We start from the raw sequence: 26468 nt of genomic DNA, 5'->3' as shown, positions 1-26468 counted from the left end.
ATCGTGTGATGTTAATTAATTGATAATTAAAACCTGTTTAAGGTGGGTTGTGAGCATATGGTTTTGATGGTTGTGCTCATGACAATTAAGGACCGGTTCGCGAGCTACTGTTGTAAAACATTTATCGTGCCAACCACAAGCTAGCGTGGGCAACGGCTTTATCTTTTGTATAGCATGATTCATTTTGGAGTGCCAGACTGAGAAGCGGCGAGAAGTCCGTGGGGGTCGCTGGGGAGTCCATGCCTCTGGTTGTAGAGGGGGTGATTATGATCCAGGAACGGTGCACTGTTTTGAGTTGTGTTGTGCAGAGGGTATTGTCACGATTTCCCCCTTTGCAATGCCGTGGTGGTATTTCGGGGCATGGCAACATGTGTGGAATCGTGTCTTGTGGGTACAGTGGTACACCTCTGGCCAGAGTAAAACTATTCGAATAGCCGTGCCCGCGGTTATGGGCGAGTTGAGCGATGTTTTTCGTGATTAGTCTCACACTACTCATCAATGTTAATAATGTGATAATTAATTTGACTCCTGGTTTGGAATGGATAATTCCTGGTTTGGAGGTTTGATCTGTACGACCGGGGTTGGTTGTTCAGGTTTGGTTAGGCCTGAGCAGCATGGATGTGCTGTTTAGTGTTGATTAAAATTGATGATTAACTACTCTACTGTTTTACTTATCTTAAATCTTTGCTAAATGCTGCTTTTGCAAATGAGCCTATATTATGCCATCCTTTGGAATCCATGTGCACTTGCATATTTGCTGTGTGGCTTGTTGAGTATGTCATATGCTCATTCTTGCAATAATCATCAAACCTCAGTTGAAGATAAAGGATCCAGAAGGAGAAGACGTTTGGCTTATACCCCAGTTGAGCTGCCTGTGGGAGTGGAGCTGAAGCCATCGCTAGACAGTTAATTCCGCTGCTATTTTCTTTTCTTTGTAAGTATGTAACGTTATTATTAAGATGGATTTGTATATTAAATTGTCAGTTTGTGTACCTCGGCTGATTCCTGGACGAGGATTTTATGCACAAATTAGTTCGGAAATTACTAGTGAATTTTCGGGCGTGACAAGTTGGTATCAGAGCCATCTCGACTGTAGGATAAGCCAAATGGTCAAACTTTAAGGACGAATTTTTCCAACAAAAATGATTTGTGAAAATTTCTCCTTTCTTCCTTATCTAGAATTCTTTGCAAATTGTTTCATTGTCTACTCTCCTCTCTCGTTCAACTTGAGTAGTTCTGAAACTAGTTGTTGAAACTAGAAGATGTTGATGAGGTCAACTTATAGAGGTCAGTAAAGTGGATCGAGGAAGAACCGAAGTGCCAAGTGGTCAAGATGGAATGAAGTTTGGATCCTACCTTAGAACCTATGCCGCTAAAGTGTCTTTGAAGAATAGTTAGTAGGGTAGAACGCTTGTTGTTTGCTTTGTGTGTAGGTATGGTTGCATTCCCATCATTGGAGTAGTTCATTGATGAGTGTGTAACTATACTAGGTTGCTTGCTTAATCAACTTGAACAATATAATGGTCTACACACATCAGATCAGTGTTAAACTGGTTAAGGTCTTGTCTTTAGTGTAACCCCTCTCCTTCTATCTTCTCTAATATGCAACAGATGGTGAACACGCGCACCAGAAGTGGAAGTGGAAGTGGAGGTGGAGCTGCTAACAATGGAGGAGATCCCACGCTAGCTCAGATTCTGGCCCAACAAACACAACTGATCAATCTGTTAGTGCAGCAGGCACAGAATCAGCAGGCAAACAATCAGAACCAGAATCCACCCCCACCTCCCCAAAACAAGCTGGCAGATTTCTTACGTGTGAGACCCCCTACCTTTTCAAGCACCACCAATCCAGTAGAAGCAGGAGATTGGCTGCATGCGGTGGAGAAGAAGTTGGATTTGATCCAGTGTACTGAGCAGGAGAAAGTTTCTTTTGCTTCGCATCAATTGCATGGTCCTGCTGCTGAATGGTGGGATCATTTTCGCCAAGGCAGAGCAGAAGGACAACCAATCACTTGGGCTAAGTTCACGGAAGCATTCAAGAAGACACACATACCTGTAGGAGTTGTTGCTTTGAAGAAGCGTGAGTTTAGGGCTTTGAAGCAAAAGGATCATACCGTGGCAGAGTATCTTCATGAGTTCAATCGTCTGGCACGTTATGCTCCAGAAGATGTGCGTACTGACGAGGAAAGGCAGGAGAAGTTCTTGTAAGGTCTGAAGGATGAACTGTCAGTTACGTTGATCTCCCATGACTATGTTGATTTTCAGCAGCTGGTTGACAAAGCAATTCGACTTGAAGACAAGAAGAACAGGATGGATAACCGAAAAAGGAAAATGACTGTTTTCCAGGAGGCACAAGGTAGTAGCCAGAGGCAGCGTATCATGCCACTCCAAATTAGTGAATCTTCTTCCGCTGGTCAAGGACAGTCGCAACAGTTGAACATCGGTGGTGAGATCAAATCAGAGACTAAGGAAAGCAATGAAGATAATGTTGAGCAAGCTACTCAATTAGTGCCAGTTCAGCAGGATCAGTCTCAAGAGAATAACAGTAGTGGAAGGGAGCAGCAGGTATGTTTCAACTGTTACAAGCCAGGCCACTTTGCAAGAGAGTGTCCGAAGACAAAGCATCAGCAGCCGCAAGTCAACAACATTGTCGTCACAGGAGCCAATGCAGTGCCAGTTGCGTCTTCAAGAGTTGCGTCTTCAAGTGTTACAGCTCAGCCACCAGTTTCAAAGCAGCAGTAGTTTTCTTTAAAGCCTTAGAATAATTATCTGAGTTATGGAATAATAAGATAGAATGCAGTTTACCTATGCCCTTTTCTTTCTAGCCGTTCCGAATCTCGGGACGAGATTCTTTGTAAGGGGGGTAGATTTGTCACACCCTGATTTTCGTTTTAGGATTTATAAATTATTTAATAAATTATTATTAGAATTTATATTAAATGTTCATTAATTTACAAGTGAAGTTAAATGTGGGAAATAAAATTTCCTAAATATAAAGCATGGATGGATTTTTTTTTTTAAATTCTCCATGGTTAATTATACTCTCTGGAATATTCTCGGATTTTTCGGAGCTCAATTCCTAATTTTAATAATACAAAGAACATTTCAGTAATAATCCACATATTAAATTAATCATTAAATGGTCTGATTATAATTTTGTTAAGTACTTTGAGTGTCCAAGTATTTTCAAGATTTTTCTTGGAATTATTTGGGCATAGGAAGTATTTTTAACAATTCAAAGATCATTTCATTGATTAATTTAATTGGAAAAGTAATAAAAATCCTCCTACTCAGCTTGGGCCGAATCCAGCCCATTCTGTCCCTTCCTCTCAGCCCGCATAGAAGTCTGTTTGTCCTCCCTCTCGCTACAGTGTTGTCTTCAACCCCTGGACAGAGCCGAGCCGTCCCGAGCCTGTGCAGCCGTGCCGCTCCTCCTTCCAAATCCGGCCTCCTCGTTGCTCCTCTTTCCAAATTAGTTGAGGGGAAATATTCCTCTTATCCTCCTCTATCTTTACCCCCAAAAATCGGAGCTAATCGTTGAGTATTTTATCCGAATCGAACTCGTTTTTGAGTTTATCTCCAAAACCGAGTTTTTGATTTCCCGGATCGATTTCTTGTAGGAGGAGTCCGATCTCTTCAATCCAAGGCTATAACTAGGACCCCCTAGTCCTCCTCTTTCGTTTGCCCCAACTCCCGTCCTCTCCCGTGCCTCCTAGCCGCCGCGCCGCCGCTGCTTAGCCTCGCCGCCGTCGCCGGCCATCTCCGGCGCCGCCGCGCAGCCGTCTCCGCCGTCGCCGCCGCTTGCCGCCACCGCCATTAGGTGCGTGGGAGCGACGAGAAGCTCGGCCGCACCTCCTCCTTCGTCGCCGGCCGCCGTAGCTCGCCGTCGCCGGTTATCCCGAGCCGCCGTCGCCGCCCCTTCGTCGCCGGCCGTCGTCGTTTGTCGTTTGGCTCGAGGGTGAGTACCGTTGGGTTCGTCTCGTCGTCCTCTACGCGTACATGTCCTCCAAATTCGCAGCCGATCATCCAATCTCCGGCGAGCTTGCCATCCTAGCCGGCCACCTTTGGTGATGTCATCATGTCATCATCGGTTTTTTCTTTTTCCCGTTTTTCTAATAGATTAAATCTTCGGAAAATCATAACTAAATAACTGTAGATCCGTTTCGAGTGGTTCAAGTTGCTAAATTTTTCTAAAATCAAGATCTACATGTTAAAAATATCCACATATACTGTTTATGCTTGTTTTTGTACTGTTTTGTTGATTTTTATTCTTTCGCTTTAGTTTCCGACGTTCCGGAGGAGAGCGTTTTCGTTGAGCAAGGTTCGGAAGTGTTTGCGGAAGCTCAAGGCAAGTCACACAGATCCCAAACAACCCTTTGAGCATGTTGAACCCGTTTAAAGCTATTATTTTATTTCAACTATGCATTATTTTTGAATGTCATCGGGTGGTGAACCTTTCCCCGTTAATTAATGGCCGAAGATGATCTTATTTTTCTATGGGTTATAATTTGATTAGCATGAACCTTATATATTGGTTTGGTTCAGTTAAATGCTATATGTATGTTTGCTTAGCCATGCTTAGAAACATTAGCTAATTAAAGGGGATTAAATATAAATTATATTATATTATTCTTATTAATTATGGTTATATTTAATGGTAGCTCACGATGATTAATCGTGTGATGTTAATTAATTGATAATTAAAACCTGGTTAAGGTGGGTTGTGAGTATATGGTTTTGATGGTTGTGCTCATGACAATTAAGGACCGGTTCGCGAGCTACTGTTGTGAAACATTTATCGTGCCAACCACAAGCCAGCGTGGGCAACGGCTTTATCTTTTGTATAGCATGATTCATTATGGAGTGCCAGACTGAGAAGCGGCGAGAAGTCCGTGGGGGTCGCTGGGGAGTCCATGCCTCTGGTTGTAGAGGGGGTGATTATGATCCAGGAACGGTGCACTGTTTTGAGTTGTGTTGTGCAGAGGGTATTGTCACGATTTCCCCCTTTGCAATGCCGTGGTGGTATTTCGGGGCATGGCAACATGTGTGGAATCGTGTCTTGTGGGTACAGTGGTACACCTCTGGCCAGAGTAAAACTATTCGAATAGCCGTGCCCGCGGTTATGGGCGAGTTGAGCGATGTTTTTCGTGATTAGTCTCACACTACTCATCAATGTTAATAATGTGATAATTAATTTGACTCCTGGTTTGGAATGGATAATTCCTGGTTTGGAGGTTTGATCTGTACGACCGGGGTTGGTTGTTCAGGTTTGGTTAGGCCTGAGCAGCATGGATGTGCTGTTTAGTGTTGATTAAAATTGATGATTAACTACTCTACTGTTTTACTTATCTTAAATCTTTGCTAAATGCTGCTTTTGCAAATGAGCCTATATTATGCCATCCTTCGGAATCCATGTGCACTTGCATATTTGCTGTGTGGCTTGTTGAGTATGTCATATGCTCATTCTTGCAATAATCATCAAACCTCAGTTGAAGATAAAGGATCCAGAAGGAGAAGACGTTTGGCTTATACCCCAGTTGAGCTGCCTGTGGGAGTGGAGCTGAAGCCATCGCTAGACCGTTAATTCCGCTGCTGTTTTCTTTTCTTTGTAAGTATGTAACGTTATTATTAAGATGGATTTGTATATTAAATTGTCAGTTTGTGTACCTCGGCTGATTCCTGGACGAGGATTTTATGCACAAATTAGTTCGGAAATTACTAGTGAATTTCCGGGCGTGACAGTTTAGTGGTGTGAGAGTCTTCAGTTTTGTAATAATGAAACTCAGTTAAGATCAATAAAAGTTAAAGTAATTCTCTGTCCTAAGTAGTTTCCCCCGGTTTCTCTTCTTGTGCCCTGTCCATGCCAGATGGTGCTCACTCGCAGCAACGGGAATGGCCCCAACAACAACAATAACAATAACAATGGAGAGAATCCCACACTTGCCCAAGTTCTTGCTCAACAGACTCAGTTAATGAACATGATGATGCAGCAACTTCAGAACCAGCAAAACCAGGGAAATAACTATGCGCCTCCCCAAAACAAGTTAGCAGAATTTCTTCGTGTGAGGCCGCCTATTTTCTCTAGCACCACTAATCCTGTTGAAGCTGGTGATTGGCTCCATGCCATAGAGAAGAAGTTGGATTTGCTTCAATGCACTGATCAGGAGAAGGTCTCATTTGCATCCCATCAGTTGCATGGCCCTGCCTCTGAATGGTGGGATCACTTCCGTCTGAATAGGACTACTGCTGAACCTATCACTTGGCTTGAATTCACCGCTGCTTTCCGGAAGACGCATATACCATCGGGAGTGGTGTCTCTCAAGAAGAAGGAATTCAGGTCGCTCACTCAGGGATCTCGCTCTGTTACGGAGTATCTGCACGAGTTCAATCGTCTTGCTCGTTATGCTCCGGAAGATGTACGCACTGATGAAGAGCGCCAGGAAAAGTTCTTGGCAGGACTTAATGATGAGCTTTCTTACCCACTCATGACTGGGGATTATCCTGATTTCTAGAAGTTAGTGGATAAGGCTATTCGCCAGGAGGACAAGTACAATCGCATCGAGCAGAAGAAACGTCGGATTGCTCAATTCAAGACACAACAGGGGAATAGTCAGAGGCCGCGTCTTACTTTAGGACCCCAGTCCATGCCACAGGGAGGTTCTTCGTCTGTTGTTCGTCCGCAGCGTCAGTTCTTCAACAACAATGCTGGCAACAACATCCGCAATCAAGCTCTACGCCCTGTTGCAGCCTCGACACAGCAACAACCTGCCAAGAGGGAGCAAGGCAGAAAGCCCGTGGTGTGTTTCAACTGTGGAGACCCAGGACATTACGCTGACAAGTGTCCGAAGCCCCGACGCGTGAAGGTTGTCCCTGCTCAGAGCAACTCTACCGCACCAGCGCCAAAGGCCCGTGTTAATCATGTCGCTGCTGCAGAAGCTCAAGATGCTCCAGATGTGATTTTGGGTACGTTTCTTGTTAACTTAGTTCCTGCAACAGTGCTTTTCGATTCTGGTGCTACACATTCATTCTTATCTATGAGTTTTGCGGGAAATCATGGGATGGAAGTAGAAGATCTTAGACGTCCTTTGATGGTTAGTACCCCAAGTAATCAAGCACTCTCTTTGCAACGTAGCCTCTCTGTCAGAATAGAAATTCAAGGAGTACCATTTCTGGCCAATCTTATCCTGTTAGAATCCAAAGACCTTGATGTCATCCTAGGGATGGACTGGTTAGCCAGATATAAAGGTGTGATAGACTGTGCCAACAGAAAAGTAACTCTCACCAGCAATGATGGTCGAGTTGTAACTGTTCATGCATTGTCTTCTGAGTCCTTAAGGTCAAGACTGAACCAAATAACTTTGGAAGAGATTCCTATAGTCCGGGAGTATCCCGATGTGTTCCCAGATGATTTACCTGGTATGCCGCCTAAAAGGGATATAGAGTTCAGAATAGATTTGGTACCAGGAACAACTCCGATCCATAAGAGACCTTATAGAATGGCAGCCAATGAGTTGGCAGAAGTCAAAAGGCAAGTAGACGATTTGCTTCAGAAAGGATACATCAGACCGAGTTCATCTCCATGGGGAGCTCCGGTTATTTTTGTGGAAAAGAAAGACCATACCCAGAGGATGTGTGTGGACTATCGTGCACTAAATGATGTGACTATCAAGAATAAGTATCCGCTGCCCAGAATTGATGATTTGTTTGATCAGCTTAAAGGTGCCACTGTTTTCTCCAAGATAGATCTTCGATCAGGGTATCACCAGTTGAGAATCAAAGAGGAAGATATACCTAAGACAGCTTTTACCACTAGATATGGGTTGTTCGAATGTACTGTTATGTCTTTTGGACTTACCAATGCCCCTGCTTTCTTCATGAACTTGATGAATAAGGTGTTTATGGAATACCTAGACAAGTTCGTGGTGGTCTTTATTGATGACATTCTTATGATCGGAGCGAGGATCAGGGACACGGACTTCTTGCAAGGAGATGACATTCTCTGGATCAATTTCAGGGGAATCTACGAACTATACCAGCTGGACGCCCTCGACGTCTCTATTATGAGTTGCTGGATTTTGTAAGTATATCGTTCAGTTAGATTTCTTACTATACGTCTCCTTTAATTAATTAGGTCCTTGTATATAAGTAGACTATAGAAAATAATATACTCCCTTTTATCGTTGTAGAATGGAGATTCAAAGGGCCCGACGGCGGAGGGTTTTCGATACTGGATTCATCGACCCTCGGAGAGTAAACGTCACAATGCTTGACCAATATCCACAAGAAACAGAGGACAATCTCGTCCATCTCCTGAAGGCGCAGCATTACAAGACGTTCATACTGTTGCCGTACAACATAGAGTTAGTTTAATTTTACTGTCTTCCTACATACCAAATTTCATTCCCGTACGAACTTGCTAAGTGTTTCATATGTAATGCATCCCACGCACATTGCAGATTCCACTGGGTGCTTTTACTCTTCGACCTGTCGGCCTGCACCGTCAACGTATATGACTTAATGGATAAAAAAGAGTCTACGTTTGACTATTTTTTCGAACTTATAGACAGGTACCGTCATAAGTTCCTCTGTTAATTAAGAAAATCTTGTTATGTTAATTGCTACTACGAATCATAGCTTTAAACTCCATGTAGGGCTTGGTATCGATTCCGTCATTTGGTCCGCGGCAAATGGAGAGAAAGACTTAGGCGGAAGTTCAAATTTCCTGTGAGTACACATGCTCTATATTTATATTTCTCCGATTCAAATACATACAAGTGTATATTAATTAGATCTCTCGTTGTTTGTCATTTATTTGTAGTGCGCAAAGCAAAAGCAGGGAACTAACTTGTGCAGCTATTACGTGTGCGAGTATTGCCACTGCCTTGCAGACCAAATCATCACCACAAGAGAGCTCGATGTACGTACAAATAAATTCAAAATTTCATTACGTAACGATTTCTTGTTTAATTACTAATCAATTTCATACATTCATATAGTTTATTCGCATGAGGGATAACCTGACCACACACAAGGAATTTATCGCGGCGGTTCAAGAACAACTCATGGGATTCATCAACGAAGAAATCCTTGATCCCAAGGGTGAATTCTACTACGACGGAAACACAATTCACCGGTCCTTAGCTTCTGAGCTAGCAGCGAGTACTACTACTACGTCGAAATCGTAGCTATCTAGGACATATAATGGATTGTAATTAATACATGACTACATATGTTTCTATATGCATGTGTACACATTTTCTATAATGTAAATATATTTTGGTCATATATATATATATATATAGTAAATTTGTTTGTATATATACATATGCATTTGCATAACATATATATGTATAAGTACACAGGGCCATGCAAAAAAAAAAAGGTCAGCTCGATCTTTAGTCCCGGTTGGTAAGATCGATCTTTAGTACCGGTTATTTCACCCGGGACTAAAGATAAAGATAGCGATCTTTAGTCCCGGATTGGTACTCCCGGTTTGGAAACCGGGACTAAAGGGGGGTTATAAACCGGGACTACAAAGGGTTTCTCCACCATTGACAGACTCAAATTTTCAGGGAAAATGTTTTGCAAAATATTTTAGTTGCACTCTTCTCGATTCTTCTGTTGAAGTGATGTTGCCTTCTCTTAATTTCTTTTAACTTGGATTTAAACTTTATTTGCAAAGTTAATCGCTCTCTTTTAAAATGTAAACCTCTCTATCACTACTAGGAAAATGATTTGTTGCTACGAAAAAAATCGTGGCAACAATGCTAAAATCGTGGCAATAGATACATATTGCCACCATTTTAAAACCGTTGCTAGCCGTGGCAATAGAAACAGTAGCAATAGGTTATTGCAACAATTTTTATCTAGTGGCAACAAACTTTGATAATGCCACAAAATAATCGTGGCAAAAAAACATATTGCAACACTTAACATCGTTGCAACAAATAATTATTGCCACCACTTCGTGCGTGGCATTAGTTGTGCTTGCCACAAAATAGTTTCGTTGCAATATCTAATATATGTTATTGCCACATAGCATTAATCGTGGCAATATATCATATGGGTTATTGCCACTAAAATATTTTTGTGGCAATAAGTATTATTACAATGAAATGAATTTCTTCTAGCTTTTATAGAAAAGAAATTGTGTTACATCAGTAATTGGATGGATCATTTGGTACTATTGCAACATGAGTAGAAATATATGTTAAATGGCAAAACCCTTGCAACTCATGCGCACAAGAATTATGATGTCTGATATTTCCGCGAATAAGACATAATATATTTCAGATACCCAAAGTAATGATGACAATATGAGTATGTTAAATTTCCAAATGCTGAAATACAAGTTGTCTGATAAAACTAAAAGTTCTGAAACTAATGAGTTTGTAACATTGTTGTCGAAACTAGCTTTTCTAGCCATCACTTGTTTGATTTTGTCGTGGTTTGCTCCAGCCATTCAACAGTAACAGAGTTGATTGTTCCTCCTGTACAAATGTATGGACATATAGTTACAAGTCGTATTTAAAGTAAAGAAAGTCACCATGTAAAATGCAGAGCTATTTTATCTAGTTTTCTGCTAGCATGTATAGTTACCAAAACTTCATAATTTCTTCAAATAAAGGACATTGCCAGAGTCTGCAGTGCAACTAATTTTAGTATCTAACATGATTAAATTGAGTTAGAAGTCATATGCCATAACTATCATGCCACTGTATGGACATGTGTGTTCTTTGGATTGATGGAAACATAAACAAATGTGATTAGTGCTCACTATATCTGACATTTTTTAAGCCATGCCCCTGTTATTTACTGACTTGTGAGACCCACTGAAATATATATGCTTTGTTACATATGTGGTGGCTATATATAGTACTGTGTTGCTAATCATTTATATGGCATGCATGCTTATCTTAGTTAGCTCAGATAAACAAAACAAAGGTCTATGGGGCAGTAACAGAAGCTTAGATGCCCCATATACTAATAAACTAAACAGGCAACTGTTTTTGTCAGCAAAGGGGACGTGCCAAATACTAATACAATCCAATGAGTTAAGTAGCAAAAGTACCAGATCATTACCTGGATGCTACACCAAACCCCGAGCTGATTTAGATATTTCTTTCATTCATTCTTCCATTTTCTCCTCTGGCCTGTTACAGGATTTGGCCATACACAATAAGAAATTATTTTTTTTACAAACAGACCATGAGCAGGAAAACATATTGTAAATTTTTTTGCAAAAGATCATTTCAACATAGCAGCTTGCTGAAGATTTGTAATTACCTGATCAGTTCGGGACCGTACAAAATTTCTAGCAACATTCCTAAGATGTTGTGAAGAAATATTTTGCCGGGTAGTACTTGTTGTTCCTTGCAAATTAGCGCCGTTAAAAAGTGCTTTCACAACTGTGTTGTTCTGAATGCTTCGAGCCTTCTTTGTTGTGTCATGTGGTTCTCTATTCTCAGTTGGACAATCTATTGCCAGATCAGACTTCACACCATAAAACAAGAAATATATATATTATGATTCCACATTTGACATATATAAGATATCAAATATTGGTGAATGTGAACATTTTGGCAATCATTACCTGTTGTTCCGATGCTACGCTTTGCGTAGTAATCATTTTGAGAATATCCTCCCGTAGCATTTCCCTTTCCTTACGTTCTTCTGAATCTTCCCGTGACATTGTCATCATCTGAATCTTCACCGTGGTAAACCCACTGTATGTAACTTTCATCGAATCCATTCCTTAGCAAGTCACTTTGCACTTCGGAGCGTGTTTTGTGCACCACATTAAGGCATCTTCTACATGGACAGGGGGCATTATCCCCAGGATTATCATCTTGAAATGCAAAATTTAAAAATTCCTGCAACCCTTTTTGCCACTCTGCAGTTGCCCTACTCATGCGCATCCAACTCCTATCTACTGACATGCTTCCTGCTTATCACTATACAATATTACTAATAGTATCAAACCACCCATTTAATGAAAAAAAAACAAGGAAAATATGGTTGGCACTTTATGATCTTAAGGAAAATGGAGAAACTGTGTGAACATAAACTCACCTTGCCAGAACTTGTCTCTGTAGGCTGACCAGAAAAAATATTCCTGTACAAAGATATGAACAGATAAATTAGAACTAAACAAAATCATGAGGATTTGAGCTGAAAAATAGACATTGGACAGTAACAGATATATTGGTATTCCCATGGAAGGTGTTTCTTATTTTTCAAAATTCATATGGGAAATTGGACAAACTGAAGAAATTAATAAATATGAGAGACCGTGTATAGCAAATTTGGATATTGTGCAGTATAACCAAGGTAACCTTGTGGGAGACAGAAATTCAGAAACAAAGACAGAAATTCAGAAACAAACATAACTCATCTGAGCTATTCTACGCTAGCAATGCTCGCCCTGCCTGCTCTGCTTGCCTACTAAGATAGCTAATCTGAAGTTCTAAACTACTCACTGTCGCTGCCGCTGCGGCCGTCACCCCATCTGCAGCAAGCAACATCCTTTGCTCTATGTTACCGAGATACAGGGATACGGATATGGATAGGATACATCATTTTCTGAAAAACATGGATACGGGATACGTCTATATATGTATACAAAAATAATATGAATTTATGCCTGGGAAATCAATAGCAGTAGTAAAAAAAATAAATCATGTCTTCCAGTCTGATTTCTCTCTATCTTCTCCAATAACTCAATTTAATTACCTCCACAACCCATTGGATGGCAGCTTTGTGCCCTGGCCTACGTGGTAGTGTGGTGGCGATGGCATAGGGCGTCCGGCGGTGGAGGCAGTGCTACGCCCAGCGGCGGCGGCGGCAGCGGCGCGACGCGGCATATTCGGCATCCGACGATACACCCGGCTTCCGTCAACGGCAGCGCTGCGCTCGGCTTCCATCGACGGCGGCGGCGCTGCGTGCAACTTCCATCGATGGCGCCGCGGCCGACCCCCCATCTGCAGCAAGCGACATCCTCCGGCTCCGCTTCCTCGTCGACGCCGGGGCCGAAGCCGACCCTGTGTACCCTCGCATCCTTCCATTGTAGTGGCTCTCTCATGCGTTGACTGAACCCTCGTCTTCCCCAGCGAACCCTCGTCTTCCCCGGCGGATGTGGCGCCTCTAGCCAGGCACCTCGCTTGGATCCCTCCCGCACACATCTCCGGCATGTTGCTTGTGGAACTAGGGCTGGAGGATCAGATCGGGATGAGGAAGATGAATTGGAGGGGATGCAGGCGTCATCCGGTCGCCGGCGCAAGTGAGGCGGCACAGAAGGCGGTGAGCGCCGACGGATTGGGAAATTTGGCTAGACCGTGAAAAAAGAAATTGTGTATTCGAGGAGGATGAGGGGATGAAAACGGAGGATACCTGAAGGCTGAAAGCTGAATCACTGAACGGAGTGGAGGAATTCCTCGTGACGCGGTTGACGGCGGCACCGTCGCGGTGAAATCACCAGGCGCTGCTCCTCCGTGAGACTTTGGAAGTCACGGGAGCACTGCCCAGCCGTGTGAATGGAATAGATTAGATTGATAAATAGTACTAATAACTGAACTAACTTTTTCGGGAGTTAATCGATCTTTTCACGCGCCCAAAACCGCGAAACACAGAAATATTTCGCGCTAAATTTTGGGAGGTTCGGCTGAGTCGTGGCAAATATTGTGTGCTTATTGCCACAAAAATCGAAGTCGTGGCAATAGGGCTTGTACGTTGCACCGATATTTTTTTTGTGGTGATAGCTTAGTTTTTATTGCAACGATATTTTATTTGTGGTGATAACTTATTTTTGTTGCAACGAAAATAAAAGATATTACAACGATTATACATCGTTGCAACAGAATATACTTATTTGCCACGAAAAGTTTTATCGTGGCAATAGTATGATATATTGCCACCAATTATTTTTCGTGGTAATACTTTCGTGGCAATAGCTAATTTTTCTTGTAGTGTATTTATTTTCTTTAATCTCTAACTTTAGCTCTAGATTATATTTCCTTTGACTCCTTTACCGAACATCTCCAACATCCACAAATACCCTTTTCATTCCCGCTCAACCATCTCTAGAGCCGCTCAACCATCTCTAGAGCACATGAAATATCAATCTCTCTAGAGTTAATACCTTTTTCATTTAGAGCTTACCATACAACCAGCAAAACCAGTTTTATCTTCCACCAAATATTTCCCCTTTGATCTCTACCCAAACACATGAAATACCAATTCTTAATTTCCCCATAACCAAAACCTTCCCTTTGGATCTCCACCTAAATATTCCCATAGTCCATGAGATATCCTTTTCAATATCCCTCTAAGTCAATATACCTATCCTTCAGAAGTTTACCAATCTACCACTAATTCCGTTCCTATAAAAATCCCCATCCACATATATTTCTGAATCCAGTTCTATACTCCCACAAGTATTTCCCCTTTGAAATCTCGTTCATCTAAATTATCCATTCAAGATTTCAAAGACTACCATTTAACTTGGGCCAATAATTCCCTGATTGACCCGACTCTTTGTTATATCCCATTAACCATTTTTATCTTTGGGGTTAAACCAGTATAACTCCCTTTCCGTTGGAATTTAATTTGGATCAACCCCTATCTAAACCTACCCTCTAAAACCTTTGTCTTCTTTTAATCGATCCAAAATATTATGTGTTCAAGTTCCTATTTTAATCAAGCCACCAATTTGATTCCTACGGCTTGATTTCCTCCTCGGCACAAGAACTATACTATCACAAATAATTGAGTGATTGCTCTTGTGCTAAGAAACTTATTTCTAATCCCTTCTATTCAAAATCCAACTTCCTTTAGCCACAAATATTCCACCAAGAATCCATACCACATATAATGGAGGTTAAAATCCTATTTATTTTACCTCCATCCATTTTACCACCATCCCAAAAATTTATCCAAAGTTAGAAATTAAATTATTGCCTTTCTTTCCCTTTGATTTTTTTAAAATATTAAAGAAAATCTTTGTGACAAGTTTTGTATTTGGTTCTTATTGAATTCTATTGGAGCATGTTGATCCTTATTGAATTCTTTTAAAATTGGAGCATCTTTATTTTTATCCTTTTTAAAATTTATATCTCAAAAATAATATCTTTGATATTATTTTAAAAATATTTTAAACTCCTTTTTGCTTTCAAAACTTTATATTTAAATTCTTTTTATAAAGTTCAAAAGATACCAAACATTCCTCTTTTAAATTTTATCTCCATTAAAATCTATTTCAAACCTTCCATTCAAAAATTCCCCTAGTTTTCAATTCCTTTGAATCCTATTCAAATTTCTTGTCCAAAGTTAAAAAGTCCACCAACCTCTTCCTTTAGATCAATTTCCTTTGAATTCTATTTGAATTCCTTGTCCAAATTTAAAAAATCCACAACAATCTATCCTTTAGTTTTCATTTCCTTTGAATTCTATTCCAAATTCTTCCACACAAAATTCTCATGTTTCCTATTCCTTTGGACCAAAAATCCTTCATTAGGCCGATTCCTTCTTTCCTTTCTTTTTCCTCCTTTTCCTTCCACCTCTACTCTATCTTGGGCTGCGCCCGGCCCAGCCGAGCCGAAGCCCAGTCGAGCCGCCTAATTCTCCTCCTCTGTGGGCGCACCACGGCATTGTGCCGCCGCCGCCACCATGGGCGTGGCCGCCTCGCCCAATCCGACGCGCCGCCGCCCAGCTGCGCCGCCCGTGCCACCCGCTGCCGCCACGCAAACACCGCGCCGCCACCGCTGCAAACCGGGGGCACCCCGTGCCGCCCCCTAAGCCTAAGCCGCCGCCGCCATAGCCAATCCGCGGCCGCCGCTGCTCCGCCGCCATCACTCACCGATTCACTGCTGCCGCCCGCTGTTCCCGTCGCCGCCACTCGACGCCGCGCCACGACCTCGGCTGCGTGTCGCCACAGCCATCGCCCACCGCTTTCGCCGTCCAATCGGGAGCCGACTCCCATCTCGCCGGCTCTCACCAAACCGGCTCACACAGCGCCGTGCCGTGTGTACCAAAATTGAACACTTGATTTTGCAAGTACCACAGGATCACTCATTCAATGAGATGAGTAACTAACAGTAGGGAAAAGAACAGGAATACAATAATGAAGCATGCAACAGCAGATCAATGCTGAGCCATTTGCGTCTGGCCGGACGACGACCGGCATCCTATGAAATCGTACGTGAACATGTTTAGGTTGCGATACAGACAAATTCAGCATGGAGATGACCAGTGATCATGAGTGTTTATATGCCTGGAATACCGTAACAATACTGAAAAAAGACGAGATCAACTGAGTGTTCAACCTACTCCATCGATGTACATAGAACAACTGCTGAACTGCCCAATAATTTCCAAGCATGCATGCGTACATAGGGTGTGAAGATATTATCATGCACCCTGATGGAGATATCTTACATGCCCCTGCACTGGTAACGGGATTTGCAGCCACGGCCAGTGTACCTGTCTCCGCGACCAGGGCAAATAGGGTTGCAAGCCGCACCTCTGCCAAGCGGTCTGTAGACAGTGTTGCCACCTTGTAGCACCCTTCTTTGCGGGTACGGCACCGAATCCATCTCACTTAGTTCCTCCGCGTGGCGGGTGCGCTTGCCGCCGGCCACGGCGACGCCGACGGTGGCGTGATCGGCGGTGAGAGCGCCGGCGCCGCTCAGGAGGAGTAAGAATGTCATCACTACAATGGAGGAGATGAGCAGTAGCAGTGGCTTCATCACTGGTTATTCGGCGTTTCCAACGCTGCCAACTAGCAAGCTACCTTAGTCCAGTCCTGTATATATAGGGTGTGTTTAGTTTATGTTAAAATTGAAAGTTTGATTGAAATTGAAACGATGTGACGGAAAAGTTGAAAGTTTATGTGTGTAAAGAAAAAGTTGAGAAATAAACCATGCCATAGTTGGGCACTGCTTGCACTGCTAGCTAGTAGTAACAATAGTGCTGTATACTCTCTCCATCTAGTTTTGATAGACATATTTTTAAATCTGAAAAATTTATTTATGATAGACATATTTAAATCCAACCACCTATCTTCTTAATGATTTTCTCAGATTTAATGTGCAACTCTTCATTCTTTCATACAAGATTGGCTATAATGGACATCGAGAAATTAAATATTAATAACTATCAGGAAGTATTATACTCCGTATGATTTAATTATAGGGTTAGATGGCCATTAGGCGATGCATGCATGCATGCATGCATATTTACATGCGACGGCGACGGCCGGCCAAACGGAAGGGTCTGGAGCTCCACGACGACTACTCCCCACATGCTGATGAGCGGTGTTCTTGTTGCATCACGTACGTGCCGTTCGATGCGTTATCATTGTCATTGTACCGGCCGGTGGCATGTTTATGTCATGTGTCCTTGCACAAACGTACGGGGGTGGTTGTCCATTAGTTTTCTGGGTAACTAGCGCCAAAGTACTACCTCCGTTTTACGTTTTAGGTTATAATATGTTTTAGTTTTTTAAAAGTTAAACTATTTTAAGTTTAGCCAAGTTTGTAGATAAAAGTAGTAAGATTTTCAATCCAAGATAAATTTATTATAAAAATATATATTTAATTATTGATTTGATAAAACTAATTTAGTATTATAAATATTACTATATTTATCTATAAACTTAGTCAAATGTCAAACAGTTTGATTTTTATCAAAGTATAAACATCTTATAAACTGAAACGGATGGAGTATTACAGAACGTACACAACCTAATTAGTATCGGTTGGATCATACCCATATCGGAAAGGTTCCCCCTCACTGGTATCCGCACTCGCCCCCTCTAAGAAATTAAGAACCACATCGATACCGGTCCGCATCGTCTAGTGCACAACCAAAACTGATTATGGGGGGCAATCAATGTCAGCCTACATAAGAGCATCTCCAGCAGGGACACTAAATATAGCCCCTAAACAGATTTTGGGTGTTGAGGCTAAAAAACTCAATCCAGCAGAGCCCCTATGTCACGCCCGGAAATTCACTAGTAATTTCCGAACTTATTTGTGCATAAAATCCTCGTCCAGGAATCAGCCGAGGTACACAAACTGACAATTTAATATACAGATTCATCAAATTAACTAAAACGATAAGTATTTACTTAAGAGGCACTTAGTCCCCACCATGAAGAAAACTGCAGCGGAAAATAAAATCTAGCGAAGCTCCGGCTCCACTCCCACAGGCAACTCAACTGGGGTATAAGCCAGACGTCTTCTCCTTCTGGATCCTTTTTCTTCAACTGAGGTTGATTGATTATTGCAAGAATGAGCATATGACATACTCAACAAGCCACACAGCAAATATGCAAGTGCACAAGGATACCAAAGGTTGGCATAATATAGGCTCATTTGCAAAAACAGCATTTAGCAAAACATTTAAGACAAGTAAAACAGTAGAGTACTTTAATCATTAATTTTAATCAACACTGAACAACACGCCCATGCTGCACAGGCCCAACCATTCTGAAGCAACCATACCCGGCTGTACAGATCTAATCTCCAAACCAGGAGCTAAGCAAATTATTACCAGGTATAGCATCTATAATTATTGTGAGAGGTGTGAGACTAATCACGAAAAACATTGTTCAACCCGCCCATAACCGCGGGCACGGCTATTCGAATAGTTTTACTCTGGCCAGAGGTGTACCACTGTACCCACAAGACACAGCCCCACAACATGTCACCATGTGCCTCAGTACCACCACGGTACCTCGGAAAGGAGCTGTGACAATACCCCTTGCACAACACAATCCACCACAGCGCACCTTTCCTGGATCATAATCACCCCCTTATAAACAAGGCATGGACTCCCCAGCGACCCCCGTGGGCTTATCTCCGCCACTTCTCAGTCTGGTGCTCCGCAATGAATCATGCTATACAAAAGGTAAAGCCGTTGTCCACGCTGGCTTGTGGTTGGCACGATTAATGTTTCACAATAGTAGCTCGCGAACCGGTCCTTAATTGTCATGAGCACGACTCTCAAAACCATGTGCTCACAACCCACCATTATCAAGTTTTAGTTGGCAAGTAATTAATTAACCAATCACGATTGACCATCGTGAACTATCATTAAGCCATCATTAAATAATAGTTAGTCATAAGTTATCCCAATAGTGTGCTACTGTTTCTAAGCATGGCTAAGCAATCATATCTAATATCTAGCTGAACCAATATATATAGCTCAACTAGTCAAGTTATAATAACCCAAGGTATCAAGGAATAAAGTAATCAATGCAAATTGGCCATAACAAAGGAATAAGTTCACACCACCCGGTGACATTCGAAAATAAATGCACAGTTGAAATAAATAGAGAATTTAAATATAGGATCAACATGCTCAAAGGATTGTGTTTAGGATCGGTGTGACTTGCCTTGCAATAATCGGTCTTCAATTAATCTTCTTGAATACTTCCGGCGCACTCGCGAACCTTCGCAACGACGGAAACGACAAGCTAACACGCAAAACGAAGAAAAAGACTAATAAAAACCAAATAAACAATACATAAAAAGTAAACAAACATGTAGATCATAATTTTAGATGAATTATGAGACTTGAACGGCCTCATTCTGACTTCAAATGAATTTATTATGAATTTTACAAGATTAAATCTATTTAAAGCCCATTTAAAAAGGATTAAATAAATTTAATTCAATTTATGGACAATTTTAATATGTAGATCTTTATTTTATATAATTTTTGCAACTTGAACCACATTAAACTGAGTTACAATGAATTAGTTATGAATTTTCAAAGATTAAATCGGATTAAAACACTTATATGGATTTTAATTGAATTATGACGCAATAATGAATTATTTTTGAAAAGGAAAAGGAGGATTATTGCGTCAGCGGCTAGGGTTTGCGGTGGACCGGGTGCACGGCGGCGGTTCACGGAAACGAACGGCCGAGATCGATCTTATCCAAAACGGATGGCCGAGATCGAACGGTCCACGACCGGCTCACGGGAAACGGCAACGATGACGTCAGCGGCTACGTCAGCGATGACGTCAGCACCGGCGGCGGCTCGGCAACGCATGCTCGCCGGCGAACGACGGCGCGACGACGCAAACGGAGGACACCAACGGGTAGAGGGCGACGCGGCGAACTCACTGGTGACCAAAACAACGGCGGAAGGGCAACGGACGGCGCCGGCGACGAGGAAGAAGCGGCGGCGGAGATCGGGTCGACGACGGCGACGGTGCTCCGGCAGTCTTCGGCGGCGGCGAAGGGGCGGACGAGGACGGCGGCGACTTGGCGACCACGATGGCGGTCTTCCCGAGCGACGGCGATGACCGGAACGGCGGCGGCGCACGGCTGGAGCGACGGCGACGACGGTGGCGCTAGATCCATGGCGCTAGGGCTCTTCCGACGGCGAGAGACAAAGGCGAGGGTGGCGGCGGGTAGAGGAGAGCTCGGGGGTCGTTTTAAAGGTGCTAGCGAGCGGCGACGGAGGCCCACGGCGACCGGCGGCGAGAAGGAAAGATCGGGGTTCGGAGGAAAGAGACCGATCCGATTCGACCTCGAATCCACGAACTTCCAAAGCGAAAAAGACGACGATTCCATAAGAGAAAAGATAGAGTGGATCGCGGAGATTGTTTCCCCTCAATCGATTCGGCCGGAGAAGGAAAGGAGCGACCGAATTTGGAAAGCGGCGGCGGCGGCGCAGCGCTAGGGTTTCGGGCGGCGGCGGCGGCGCGAGGAAGATGAACCTGACAGGTGGGTCCCACCTGTCAGCGACAGAGAGAGAGAGGATAGCGGCGGCTCGGCGGACTGGGCCGACTGGGCCGGGGAGGGAGAGAGAAAGAGAGGTTTTGGGCCGGCTTTCGGCCCAAAGCCAAAAGAGACTTTTAAAAACCTTTTTCAATTTAAATTATTCATGAAATGCAATTCCATTTATTAAAAATACTTCCTTAGCTCAAATAAATCCCAGAAAAATCTAGGAATTATAGAATTAAGCAAAGTATTTAACAAAATTTTATCTAGCCCAATTTTATATTGAGATTTAACAAATTAAAATTAGATCTTCTCTTCTAGGCTTTTAAAATCATTTCTAATAATTCCTTTTAAACAACAATTTATAATTTAAGGATTTTAAACAAGAAAAGCTCTTAACAAATATAATTAGATCATTAATGATCAAATAATTACTGAACTGTTCTTTGTATCATTTAGGAATTGAGCTCCGAAAAATCTGAGAAAATTTCAGAGAGTTTACTTAATCATGGAGAATTTAATAAAAATTAAATCCATCCATGCTTTATATTAAGGAAATTTTATTTCCCACATTTAACTTCACTTGTAAATTAAAGATCATTTAATACAAATTCTAATAATAATTTATTAAATAATTTATAAATCCTGAAACAAAAATCAGGATGTGACACCCTATCAAGGATCCTAAATTAGGTAGGCACCCAAATAATCTTTCCAAGCCCCCAGTCTCAGGGGCTCTACTGCACAGCCCCCATCCACGGTTGGAAAAGCTCGGGAGCTGCCCGACGTGGTCTTGGTCCGCCGGCACCTCCCCTGCCCAGTGCTCATTCCCGCCCGGTGCGGCTCCTCCCTGCCTACCGTGTCATCCCTCAAGTGCATTCCTCTACCCGACGCTCCTTCCCGGCCGACGCGTCTGCTGTACCTGGAGTCTCCTCTAGCCTGCACCCTCTGCCTGAACTCGATGAAAAACATGGCCCAGTGGCCGAGTCATGCGATGGCGTCGAGGCACTGGATGATTCAAGTGTTGTTGCAGGCTGCAAAATTGAGAAAGTAGTAGCAGGGTAGCACTAGCAGCTGCGATTGTGGGACTTAGAAGAATGGGGAAAGTGATACATGCGATGTGCTATGCAGCTTTTTTGTTGTTTTGCTTGGTTGTTGCTTCGTGAGAGAAGTAGCTGGTCTATGGGTGGATGAGAAGACGGGAAAAATCAACACATGTGAGAAAATGCATGGAAGCGCTACAGTAGCAGAAGCTCGTTTCACCCGAGCTATGAATACATGCTACTAGGATTTGTATTTCCATTTTATTTTTTTTAAAAGAATCGAATTTGAATTGTGAATTTAAATATGGTTGGATTATTATGGTTTTATACTAGGAGTAGCGTAGAGTATAGAACTATACATTTGTACTTTAAAGTATATGTTAAAATAGAAGATGAAATGAAATAAGGGACGAGAAAAGGGACTGCTGCTGGAGTTAAAGGTATTTTTTAGGTACTTAGAAAATGGGGGAAGCCCCCATTAAATTTTTAGAGGCTGTAAAATAGGAGCTATTGCTGGAGATGCTCTAACTAGCCAACACATGGATGTCCCACTCGTATAAGAGCAAATTTAATAGTATAGCCAACTATCAACTCTAAATCATCTAAAGTTAATCTAATAGTCAATTCATATAATAGTTACATATAAATATATATTGGTCCCACCTGTCATACACATAGTGTCTTAGAATCCGTGTTGTAGCAAGCTACAAATCTATAGCCCACGCTTCTCTTCTCTCTCCTCTCTAATCTCCTCCATATGCTTATAGCTAACTTATAGTCTATTATTCACACTAGTACAGATCCTCTCATCTGTGACGGCCCATCACATGCCTGGGCAACGTGGGCCGTCAAAACGAAGTCATCTCAATCGGGCCTAAATTTTTGCCGTTGTAGATATACTCGTCGGGGTGCATATTCCTATAGCCCGTCACCGATGACACTCATTTGTGACAGGCTTGAAGTTAGGCCCGATTGAGATGACCTCCACTATCTCAATCGGGCCCAAATACTGAGCCCGTCATAGATGAGTGTCATCGGTGACGGGCTCCAAAGAAGGCCCGATTGAGATGGCCTGAATGCCCGTCATCGATGACTCTTATCGGCGTCGGGCTTCTATTTCTGCCCGTTAGAGATTAGTGTGCGCCCGTTAGAGATGACTTTTTTTTGGCCCGATTGAGATATACTTTGCACACTATATATACTCCAGCAGTCCGTTGTCTGTAGTTATCCCACTAATAACTATTTTGGTGGGAGGTTGAAGGGGGCGAATTTTTGTAATTTTTTTGCAAACAAAAACATGAAAATCATAAAAGTAAGTAAAAGGGTACTAATAATTTCCTATTAATTTAGTAGTACTTATGTTATGAGATGTTAACTAATATTTTGTTCATTGTTCAGCGATGGATCAAAGTTGGATGTACATGACTGGCTTGAGGCGTCAGTACAAGGAGTATAGAGATGGCATATTAAGTTTTATGAAAGCCGCAGTGGAGGATAGGATAAGAAGAAACGACAAGTACATGTGTTGTCCATGTAGCGATTGCAGGAATGAGATTTGGTTGGACGATGAAAAGGAAGTACACGCTCACTTGATACGCCGGGGATTCATGAAGAGATACACATGTTGGGTGAAGCATGGAGAGCAAGATCTGGGTACTGATGGTGTAGCTGCGGATGGAAGTGGTGCAGACAATCATGAAGAAGGAGATGAAGACGAGCATGACATGTTTGTCCCATCTCCATTGGGCGATGAAATGGTTGATGTGGACCCTGATATGCTGCAAGACATGTTACGTGACGTTGATGACCCAGCTATAAACGAGAGAGATTCAATGAAGTTCAGCAGGTTGGTCAGTGACTCGGAGACTCCTCTATATGCAGGATGCAAGCCAAAGCACACCAAATTATCAGCAACATTAGACCTAATGAAGTTGAAGGCTAGTAGTGGATGGTCAGACAAGAGTTTCACAGAACTTTTGGGAATACTGAAGGACATGCTTCCTCAGGAGAACACATTGCCCGAGACGACATATGAAGCAAAAAAGGTTCTGTGTCCCCTAGGGTTAGAGGTCCGGAGAATTCACGCGTGTCCAAATGATTGCATATTGTACCACAAGCAATACGCGGACTTAGATGCTTGTCCTGTCTGCAAGGCTTCTCGATACAAGCAAAAGAAGAGCGCGGGGGAGGGAAAGAAGTCAAAGCGGGGTGGTCCGGCGAAGGTTGTGTGGTATCTACCAATCATTGATCGTTTCAAGAGAATATTTGCCAACTCCAATGAAGCAAAGTTAGTACGTTGGCATGCCACAGAGAGAAGGAATGACGGTTTGCTAAGACACCCTGCAGATTCGATTCAATGGAGGAATATCGATCGAAAGCACAAAGACTTTGCTGCCGACCCTAGAAACATGAGGATATGTTTGTGTACGGATGGCATGAATCCTTTTGGAGACATGAGCAGTTCTCACAGCACTTGGCCAGTTCTCATTGCGAACTTTAACCTCCCGCCATGGTTGTGCTTCAAAAGGAAATATATTATGTTGTGCTTGTTAATCCAAGGTCCGAGACAACCAGGCAATGACATCGATGTGTTCTTGGAGCCTGTTATCGATGACCTTGAGATTCTGTGGAAAGAGGGTGTGGAAACTTGGGATGCATCTGGTCAGGAGAACTTCACACTACGAGTTCTATTGTTCTGCACCATTAATGATTATCCCGCGTTGGGTAATCTTTCTGGACAAACCGTGAAAGGAAAGAAGGCATGCTCTGATTGTATGGAACATACACGCAGTAGATGGCTGAAGAAATCAAGAAAGATCGTTTACATGGGTCATAGGAGATGGCTCCCCCTAAGGCACGCCTTTAGAAGAAAGAAGAAAATTTTCAATGGTAAGAAAGAACTTGGGTCTGCCCCTGCGGATTTGTCCGGAGATCAGGTACAAAACATGGTGAAGGACATTACTAATGAGTTTAGGAAGAAAAGAAAACGTAGCAAGGAGGACAAGAAGAGGATGTGGAAGAAAAAATCCATATTTTGGCAGCTACCTTATTGGGAAGATCTTGAGGTCCGTCATTGCATTGATCTGATGCACGTAGAGAAGAATGTGTGCGATAACTTGCTGGGGCTATTATTGAATATGCCTGGCAAGACAAAGGACGGGTTGAATGCGCGTCTCGATCTACAGGAGATGAACATTCGCAGTGAACTTCAGCCTGTTACAGATGAGAAGACAGGAAGAGTGTACCTCCCACCAGCTTGCCACACATTGTCGAAGGATGAGAAGATTGCAATGCTATCATGTCTGGCAAATATTAAAGTTCCTTCGGGCTATTGCACGAGAATAAGTAAGTACGTTAAATTGGAGGATCTTAAGCTGGTTGGAATGAAGTCTCACGATTGCCACGTGCTAATCACACAGATCTTGCCAGTTGCTATAAGAGGCATTCTACCACCACAAGTCCGTCACACGATCCAACGGCTTTGTGCCTTCTTCAATGCAATCGGTCAGAAGATTATAGATCCAGAAGACCTAGATGGGTTGCAGGCCGATATTGTCAGTACCCTATGTCACTTGGAGATTTATTTTCCACTGGCTTTCTTCGATATCATTGTTGATCTCACTGTTCACCTAGTGAAGCAAACAAAAATATGTGGGCCAGCTTTTATGAGAGAAATGTGGCCATTCGAGAGGTACATGGGAATTCTGAAGTCGTACGTTCAGAACAGAGCAAAACCAGGGGGAAGCATCATTGAAGGTAACACGACCGAGGAAGCCATTGAGTTTTATATCGATTACATGGCCGAGACTGATCCTATCAAAGTTTCCTACGTCTCACCACGAAGGAAGGTTGGCAGGTGTCAGCACAACTGACAGAAAAAGAATTGTTCCCAATCAAGTTTCCTACGCGCAGGCTCATTTCGCAGTGCTGCAACATATGGCTGAAGTAACCCCATACTTTGAGGAGCATTTAGCGAAGGTCCGACAGGACAATATTGGTCGATCAGATATTTGGATCAACAGAGAACATGGTGCTCGCTTCAACGAATGGTTCAAGGATCGTGTAGCACAGTCGACCGATGGCCCAAGTGAGATATTACAAAGGTTGGCAAGGGGTCCATCTTGGGATGTTGACACATGGCAAGGGTACGATATCAATGGATACACATTTTACACCATCACACAAGATGAGAAAAGCACAGTGCAAAACAATGGAGTCCGTATAGATGCATATCAGGATCAGGCTCGATCGAGCACATACTACGGCCGCATAGAGCAGATATGGGCGCTGAAATATCTGAAATTCAAAGTCCCTTTGTTTCGTTGCAGTTGGGTGACAAGGTCGACAAGGAAGGCTTCACATTAGTGGACCTGGCCAAGGTTGGATACGCAGACGAACCATTCGTATTAGCAAAGCAGGTCGAACAGATTTTCTACATAAAAGACCTCGCAAACAAGAAGATGCACGTCGTTAGGGATGGCAAGCGAAGAATTGTGGGGGTGGACAACGTCGTCGATGAAGAAGAATACGACCAGAATCTTCATGTTAGACCTCAGATCGACCTTGATGATGATCCCGAAGACGAAGTGGCTTACGTTCGTTCGGACCATTCGGAAGGCATATCACTGTGAATGATGTATTTAATTTGTATTGGAGCCTTAATGAATGAATTGCATATGTTTCATGCCAT

At 42.7% G+C, this 26468-nt stretch overlaps 2 long non-coding RNA genes across 5 annotated transcripts; both read right to left on the bottom strand.

Moving 5' to 3' along the window:
* Window positions 1–10263: 10263 nt before the first annotated feature.
* Window positions 10264–11619, bottom strand: LOC4350444 (uncharacterized). Its single transcript, XR_003239505.2, has 4 exons — window positions 11594–11619; window positions 11287–11493; window positions 11083–11153; window positions 10264–10490 (listed from the first exon to the last, which is right to left on the bottom strand). It is a non-coding gene; the product is annotated as an uncharacterized lncRNA (long non-coding RNA).
* Window positions 11620–11663: 44 nt separating this feature from the next.
* On the bottom strand, window positions 11664–13357 carry LOC136354077 (uncharacterized). 4 transcript variants are annotated; one of them, XR_010737821.1, is made up of 3 exons: window positions 12733–13357; window positions 12073–12115; window positions 11664–11811 (listed from the first exon to the last, which is right to left on the bottom strand). It is a non-coding gene; the product is annotated as an uncharacterized lncRNA (long non-coding RNA). The 4 variants fall into 4 exon arrangements; XR_010737823.1 differs by having other exon boundaries at window positions 11664–11808; XR_010737822.1 differs by lacking the exon at window positions 11664–11811 and adding an exon at window positions 11815–11954.
* Window positions 13358–26468: the final 13111 nt, after the last annotated feature.

The sequence above is a fragment of the Oryza sativa genome, chromosome 11 (genome assembly GCF_034140825.1).
Source record: "Oryza sativa Japonica Group chromosome 11, ASM3414082v1".
NCBI lineage: Eukaryota > Viridiplantae > Streptophyta > Magnoliopsida > Poales > Poaceae > Oryza > Oryza sativa.
This window is presented reverse-complemented; position numbering and strand designations above follow the sequence as displayed.